The 7743-nt window shown below is 37.9% G+C and overlaps 1 non-coding gene across 1 annotated transcript; it reads right to left on the bottom strand.

Moving 5' to 3' along the window:
- Positions 1 to 214: 214 nt before the first annotated feature.
- On the bottom strand, positions 215 to 322 carry LOC148570518 (small nucleolar RNA R71). The gene has a single exon (XR_015908225.1). It is a non-coding gene; the product is annotated as a small nucleolar RNA R71 (small nucleolar RNA).
- Positions 323 to 7743: the final 7421 nt, after the last annotated feature.

The following is a 7743-nucleotide window of genomic DNA, read 5'->3' as shown; positions in this document are numbered from 1 at the left end:
ATCCCTTTCAGTTCTTAACTGAATTCTTGCAGATATGTGATACTGTTAAGACTAATGGAGTAGATCCTGAAATCTACAGGCTCATGCTTTTCCCTTTTGCTGTAAGAGACAGAGCTAGATTATGGTTGGATTCTCAACCCAAAGACAGCCTGACTCTTGGGATAAGCTGGTCACGGCTTTCTTAGCCAAGTACTTTCCTCCTCAAAAGCTGAGAAAGCTTAGAGCTGATGTTCAAACCTTCAGACAGAAAGAAGGTGAATCCCTCTATGAAGCTTGGGAAAGATACAAACAGTTGATCAAAAAGTGTCCTTCTGACATGCTTTCAGAATGGACCATCCTGGATATATTCTATGATGGTTTATCTGAGCTATCAAAGATGTCACTGGACACTTCTGCAGGTGGATCCATTCACCTAAAGAAAACGCCTGCAGAAACTCAAGAACTCATTGACATGGTTGCTAATAACCAGTTCATGTACACTTCTGAAAGGAATCCTGGGAGTAATGGGATGCCTATGAAGAAGGGAGTTCTTGAGGTTGATACTCTGAATGCCATATTGGCTCAGAATAAAATATTGACTCAGCAAGTCAGTATGATCTCTCAGAGTCTGCATGTAATGCAAGCTGCATCCAACAGTACTCAAGAGGCTTCTCCTGAAGAAGAAGCTTATGATCCTGAGAACCCTGCAATAGCAGAGGTGAATTACTTAGGTGAACCTTATGGAAACACCTATAACTCAACATGGAGAAATCATCCAAATTTCTCATGGAAGGATCAAAAGCCCCAACAAGGCTTTAATAATGGTGGAAGAAACAGGTTTAGCAATAGCAAGCTTTTTCCATCATCAACTCAGCAACAGACAGAGAACTCTGAATAAAATGCCTCTAATTTAGCAAATCTAGTCTCTGATCTATCTAAGGCCACTGTAAGTTTTATGAATGAAACAAGGTCTTCCATTAGAAATCTGGAAGCACAAGTGGGCCAGCTGAGTAAAAGGATCACTGAAATCCCTCCTAGTACTCTCCCAAGCAATACAGAAGAGAACCCAAAAGGAGAGTGCAAGGCCATTGACATAAGCGCCATGGCCGAACCTGTGAGGAGAGGAGAGGACGTGAATCCCAAGGAGGAAGACCTCCAGGGACGTCCAGTGATCAATAAGGAGCTTCCCTCTGGGGAACCAAAGGACTCTGAGGCTCATCTAGAGACCATAGAGATTCCATTGAACCTCCTTATACCCTTCATGAGCTCTGATGAGTATTCCTCTTCAGAAGAGAATGAGGATGTTACTGAAGAGCAAACTGCCAAGTTTCTTGGTGCAATCATGAAGCTGAATGCCAAATTATTTGGCATTGATACTTGGGAAGTTGAACCTCCCTTGTTCATCAATGAACTAAGTGATCTGGATCAACTGACATTGCCTCAGAAGAGACAGGATCCTGAAAAGTTCATAATACCCTGTACCATAGGCACCATGATTTTTAAGGCTCTGTGTGACCTTGGTTCAGGAATAAACCTCATGCCCCTCTCTGTAATAGAGAAACTGGGAATCTATGGGGTGCAAGCTGCTAAAATCTCACTAGAGATGGCAGACAGATCAAGAAAACAGGCTTATGGACAAGTAGAAGATGTATTAGTAAAGGTTGAGGGCCTTTACATACCTACTGATTTCATAGTCCTGGATACTGGAAAGGAAGAGGATGAATCCATCATCCTAGGAAGACCTTTCCTGGCCACAGCAAGAGCTGTGATTGATGTTGACAGAGGTGAAATAGTCCTTCAATGGAATGAGAACTCCCTTGTGTTTAAAACTCAAGGATCTCCCTCTGCAACCATGGAGAGGAAGCAGAAAAAGCTTCTCTCAAAGCAGAGTCAACCAGAGCCCCCACAGTCAAACTCTAAGTTTGGTGTTGGGAGGCCACAACCAAACTCTAAGTTTGGTGTTGAACTCCCATATCCAAACTCTAAGTTTGGTGTTGGAGAGTCTCAACAAAGCTCTGCACATCTGTGAGGCTCCATGAGAGCTCACTGTCAAGCTATTGACATTAAAGAAGCGCTTGTTGGGAGGCAACCCAATGTTTATCTAATTCTTATTTTTATTGTTTTTCATGTTTTCCTAGGTTCATGATCATGTGGAGTCACAAAATAAATATAAAAATTGAAAACGGAATCAAAAACAGCAGAAGAAAAATCACACCCTGGAGGAGCATCTGTCTGGCGTTCAAACGCCAGAACAGAGCATGGTTCTGGCGCTGAACGCCCAGAATGGGAGCATTCTGGCGCTGAACGCCCAGAACAAGCATGGTTCTGGCGTTCAACGCCAGAAATGGCAGCAAAGGGGCGTTGAACGCCCAAAATGGGCACCAACCTGGCGCTGAACGCCCAGAGTTGTGTGCAAGGGCATTTTACATGCCTAATGGGTGCAGGGACATAAATCCTTGACACCTCAGGATCTGTGGACACCACAGGATCATCTCAGGATCTGTGGACCCCACAGGATCCCCACTTTACCTCCTCATAATCCTAGTTTTTATTTCCACATCTTCTTCTTCATCTATTCCTTCTTCTTTTGCTCGAGGGCAAGCAACATTCTAAATTTGGTGTGGTAAAACAATTATGTAAAGGATCTATAGCTCAGTGGTAGAACATGTGGCTGCAAATCAAGAGATCCCTGAGATACCTCAGGAGATGCACTTCCCTCCACGTAATTATGGGAAGCAACTGAGAATAGAAATACCAAAAATCACTAGGAATCAAGCCACAAAGGCAAGGAAAAGACATAGAAGAGCTCAAGAACATCATTGAAACGCCATCATCACTAAGGTGGATTCATTCCTTGCTCTTATTTCTTCTGCTTTTCGTTTTCTATGTTATGTGCTTATCTATGTTTGTGTCTTCATTACATGATCATTAGTAGTTAGTAACTTTGTCTTAAAGTTATAAATGTCCTATGAATCCATCACCTCTCTTAAATGAAAAATGTTTTAATTCAAAAGAACAAGAAGTACATGAGTTTCGAATTTATCCTTGAACTTAGTTTAATTATATTGATGTGGTGACAATGCTTCTTGTTTTCTGAATGTATGCTTGAACAGTGCATATGTCTTTTGAAGTTGTTGTTTAAGAATGTTAAATATGTTGGCTCTTGAAAGAATGATGACTAGGAGACATGTTATTTGATCATCTGAAAAATCATAAAAATGATTCTTGAAGCAAGAAAAAGCAGCAAAGAACAAAGCTTGCAGAAAAAAAAAAATAGGCGAAAAAAAATAGAAAGAAAAAGAAAAAGCAAGCAGAAAAAGCCGAAGCTCTTAAAACCAAGAGGCAAGAGCAAAAAGCCAATAACCCTTAAAACCAAAAGGCAAGGGCAATTAAAAAGGACCCCAAGGCTTTGAGCATCAGTGGATAGGAGGGCCTAAAGGAATAAAATCCTGGTCTAAGCGGCTAAACCAAGCTGTCCCTAACCATGTGCTTGTGGCGTGTAGGTGTCAAGTGAAAACTTGAGACTGAGCGGTTAAAGTCAACGTCCAAAGCAAAAAAAAAAGTGTGCTTAAGAACCCTGGACACCTCTAATTGGGGACTTTAGCAAAGCTGAGTCACAATTTGAAAAGGTTCACCCAATTATGTGTCTGTGGCATTTATGTATCCGGTGGTAATACTGGAAAACAAAATGCTTAGGGCCACGGCCAAGACTCATAAAGAAGCTGTGTTCAAGAATCATCATGCTGAACTAAGAGAGTCAATAACACTATTTGAAATCTGAAGTTCCTATAGATGCCAATCATTCTGAACCTCAATGGATAAAGTGAGATGCCAAAACTATTCAAGAGGCAAAAAGCTATAAGTCCCGCTCATATGATTGAAGCTCTGTTTCATTGATAGTTTGGAATTTATAGTATATTCTATGCTTTTTATCCTATTTTGATTTTCAGTTGCTTGGGGACAAGCAACAATTTAAGTTTGGTGTTGTGATGAGCGGATAATTTATACGCTTTTTGACATTGTTTTTAGTATGTTTTTAGTAGGATCTAGTTACTTTTAGGGATGTTTTTAATAGATTTTGTGTTAAATTCACATTTCTGGACTTTACTATGAGTTTGTGTATTTTTCTGTGATTTCAGGTATTTTCTGGCTGAAATTGAGGGACTTGAGCAGAAATCAGATTCAGAGGTTGAAAAAGGACTGCTGATGCTGTTGGATTCTGACCTCCCTGCACTCAAAGTGGATTTTCTGGAGCAACAAAACTCGAAATGGCGCGCTTCCAATTGCGTTGGAAAGTAGACATCCAGGGCTTTCCAGCAATATATAATAGTTCATACTTTGGCCAAGAATTGACGATGTAAACTGGCGTTCAACGCCAGCTTTCTACCCAAATCTGGCGTCCAGCGCCAGAAAAGGATCCAAAACCAGAGTTGAACGCCCAAACTAGCACAAAAACTGGCGTTCAACTCCACAATTGGCCTCTGCACGTGCAACACTCAGGCTCAGCCCAAACACACACCAAGTGGGCCCCGGAAGTGGATTTATACATCAAATACTTACTCATGTAAACCCTAGTAGCTAGTTTATTATAAATAGGACCTCTTACTATTGTATTAGGCATCTTTGGATTACCTTATGATCCTTTGATCACGTTTTAGGGGGCTGGCCATCTCGGCCATGCCTGGACCTTCACTTATGTATTTTTAACGGTAGAGTTTCTACACTCCATAGATTAAGGTGTGGAGCTCTGCTGTTCCTCAAAGATTAATGCAAAGTACTACTGTTTTCTATTCAATTCTTCTTATTTCGCTTCTAAGATATCCATTCGCACCCAAGAACGTGATGAAGGTGATGATTATGTGTGACGCTCATCATCCTTCTCCCTTATGAACGCGTGCCTGACAAACACTTCCGTTCTACATGAATTAAGCTAGAATGAATATCTTTTAGATCTCCTAACCAGAATTTTCGTGGCGTAAGCTAGAATGATGGCGGCATTCAAGAGAATCCGGAAGGTCTAAACCTTGTCTGTGGTATTCCGAGTAGGATTCAATGAATGAATGACTGTGACGAGCTCCTAACTCGCGATTGCAGGGCGTTAGTGACAGACGCAAAAGGATAGTAAATCCTATTCCAGCATGATCGAGAACCGACAGATGAATAGCCGTGCCGTGACAGGGTGCGTGAGCATATTATTCACTGAGAGGATAAGATGAAGCCATTGGCAAGGGTGATGCCTCCAGACGATTAGCCGTGCCGTGACAGGGCATTGGATCATTTTCCCGTGAGATGACCGAAAGTAGCCGTTGACAGTGGTGATGTATCACATAAAGCCAGCCATGGAAAGGAGTAAAACTGATTGGATGAAGATAGCAGGAAAGCAGAGGTTCAGAGGAACGAAAAGCATCTCCATTCGCTTATCTGAAATTCCTACCAATGATTTACATAAGTATCTCTATCCCTATTTTATTATATAATATTCAAAAACACCATTATCACTTTATATCTGCCTGACTGAGATTTACAAGGTGACCATAGCTTGCTTCATACCAACAATCTCCGTGGGATTCGACCCTTACTCACGTAAGGTATTACTTGGACGACCCAGTGCACTTGCTGGTTAGTTGTATCGAAGTTGTGACAATTATGAATTAAGATCAGAGCACCAAGCTTTGGAGCCATTACCAGGATTTGTTCGAGCCTGGAGATCACAATTTCATGCACCAAGTTTTTGGCGCCGTTGCCGGGGATTGTTCGAGTTTGGACAACTGACGGTTCATCTTGTTGCTCAGATTAGGTAATTTTCTTTCTATTTTATTTTCAAAAATCTTTCAAAAATTTTTCTTTTGTTTTCGAAAAAAAAAAATATTTTAAAATAAAAATATTTTCAAAAATATATTTTCCTTCAGAATTTTTAAGAATGAATTCTAGTGTTTCATGAAGCATGTTAAAGCCTGCTGGCTGTAAAGCCATGTCTCAATTCTTATACTTAAGAGAAGAGCTTCTTTATCTTTCTTAGCCAATTGGCTGTTGAATGTAAGGAATGTCAGGCGTGTCATGTCTGAGTTACATACTAAAGCTTGGCTGGCTATCAAGCCGTGCCTGACCCTTTGATTGGAGCTTTAGAGCATAAGATTCCTGGAATTCATATTAAAAATTTTGAATCCTTATTTTTCTTTTTCAAAATAATTTTTCGAAAAATATAAAATAAAAATTCAAAAAAAAAAAATTTTAGAAAATCACAAAAATAAAAAATATTTCATGTTTTCTTGTTTGAGTCTTGAGTCATGTTATAAGTTTGGTGTCAATTGCATGTGCATCTTGCATTTTTCGAAAATTTCATGCATTCATAGTGTTCTTCATGATCTTCAAGTTGTTCTTTGTCAGTCTTCTTGTTTGATCTTGATGTTTTTCTTGTTTTGTGTCTTTTCTTGTTTTACATGTACATTTTTTATTTATTAGAGTCTAAACATGAAAGATTTCTAAGTTTGGTGTCTTGCATGTTTTCTTTGCATATAAAATTTTTCAAAAATATGTTCTTGATGTTCATCATGATATTCACTGTGTTCTTGGTGTTCATCTTGACATTCATAGCATTCTTGCACACATTCATAATTTTGATCTAAAATTGCCATGCATTGCATCATTTTTCTTGTTTTTCTCTCTCATCATAAAAATTCAAAAATTAAAAAAATATCTTTCCCTTTTTCTCTCATCAAATTCGAAAATTTGAGTTGACTTTTTCAAAAATTTTTAAAATCAAATTGTTTCTCATGAGTCAAATCAAATTTTCAATTTGAAAATCTTATCTTTTTCAAAATCTTTTTCAAAAATCAAATCTTTTTCAAAATTCTTGGTTATTTTCGAAAATTCCAAAAATAATTTTCAAAAATCTTTTTCTCATTTTTATATCAAATTTTCGAAAATACCATAATCAATTAATGTTTTGATTCAAAAATTTTAAGTTTGTTACTTGCTTGTTAAGAAAGATTCAAACTTTAAGTCCTAGAATCATATCTTGTGATTTCTTGTGAATCAAGTCATTAATTGTGATTTTAAAAATCAAATCTTTTTCAAAACTAATTTCTATCATATCTTTTCAAAAATATCTTCTCATCTTATCTTTTTCAAAATATCTTTTCTAACTTCCTAACTTCTTATCTTTTCAAAATTTGTTTCAACTAACTAACTAACTTTTTGTTTGTTTCTTAACTTTTTCAAAACTACCTAACTAACTCTCTCTTTCCCATGTAAACGTCTTCCGGTTCTCTTCCTGGTGGCCATCCTGAAAGAAAAAGGGAAGGAAAGTAACCCAAAGCAAAGATAGAAAACAAATAAAACATGGGTTGGTTAATGCCAAAAGTGAGGGTCTCGATTACATGGTAGCTACAACATGCAAGTGAGAAAACAATAGAAGCATATGGCATACTAGTGGTGCAAAATATTGCAACAATGAGGGAGAGAGTGTGGGTAAGGAGAGATAATATAAATTCATATCAATGTAAAAGTAATACAGGTATAAAAGATTGGCATTGATATAAATAATATTACCTATTCAAAATAAAACAAGTCACTAAGCATCAAGAAAATACCAGAAAAGATGTAATAGTTGAATAAGAATATTTGAACACCAATAATAATTTTAGAAAAATAAAAATATGCAATGAATGAAAGTATGCAAATAAATAAAATGAAAGTGAAAAAGAATGAGAAGTAGAAAAAGAAAGTGAGAAAGGAGAGAGAAGGAAGAAATTAGGATTAGAA

This window comes from Arachis ipaensis, chromosome B3, assembly GCF_059453495.1.
Source record: "Arachis ipaensis isolate K30076 ecotype BB chromosome B3, ASM5945349v1, whole genome shotgun sequence".
NCBI classification, from domain to species: domain Eukaryota; kingdom Viridiplantae; phylum Streptophyta; class Magnoliopsida; order Fabales; family Fabaceae; genus Arachis; species Arachis ipaensis.
Note: the sequence above shows the minus strand (reverse complement) of the source record. Positions and strands in the feature narration are given on the sequence as shown.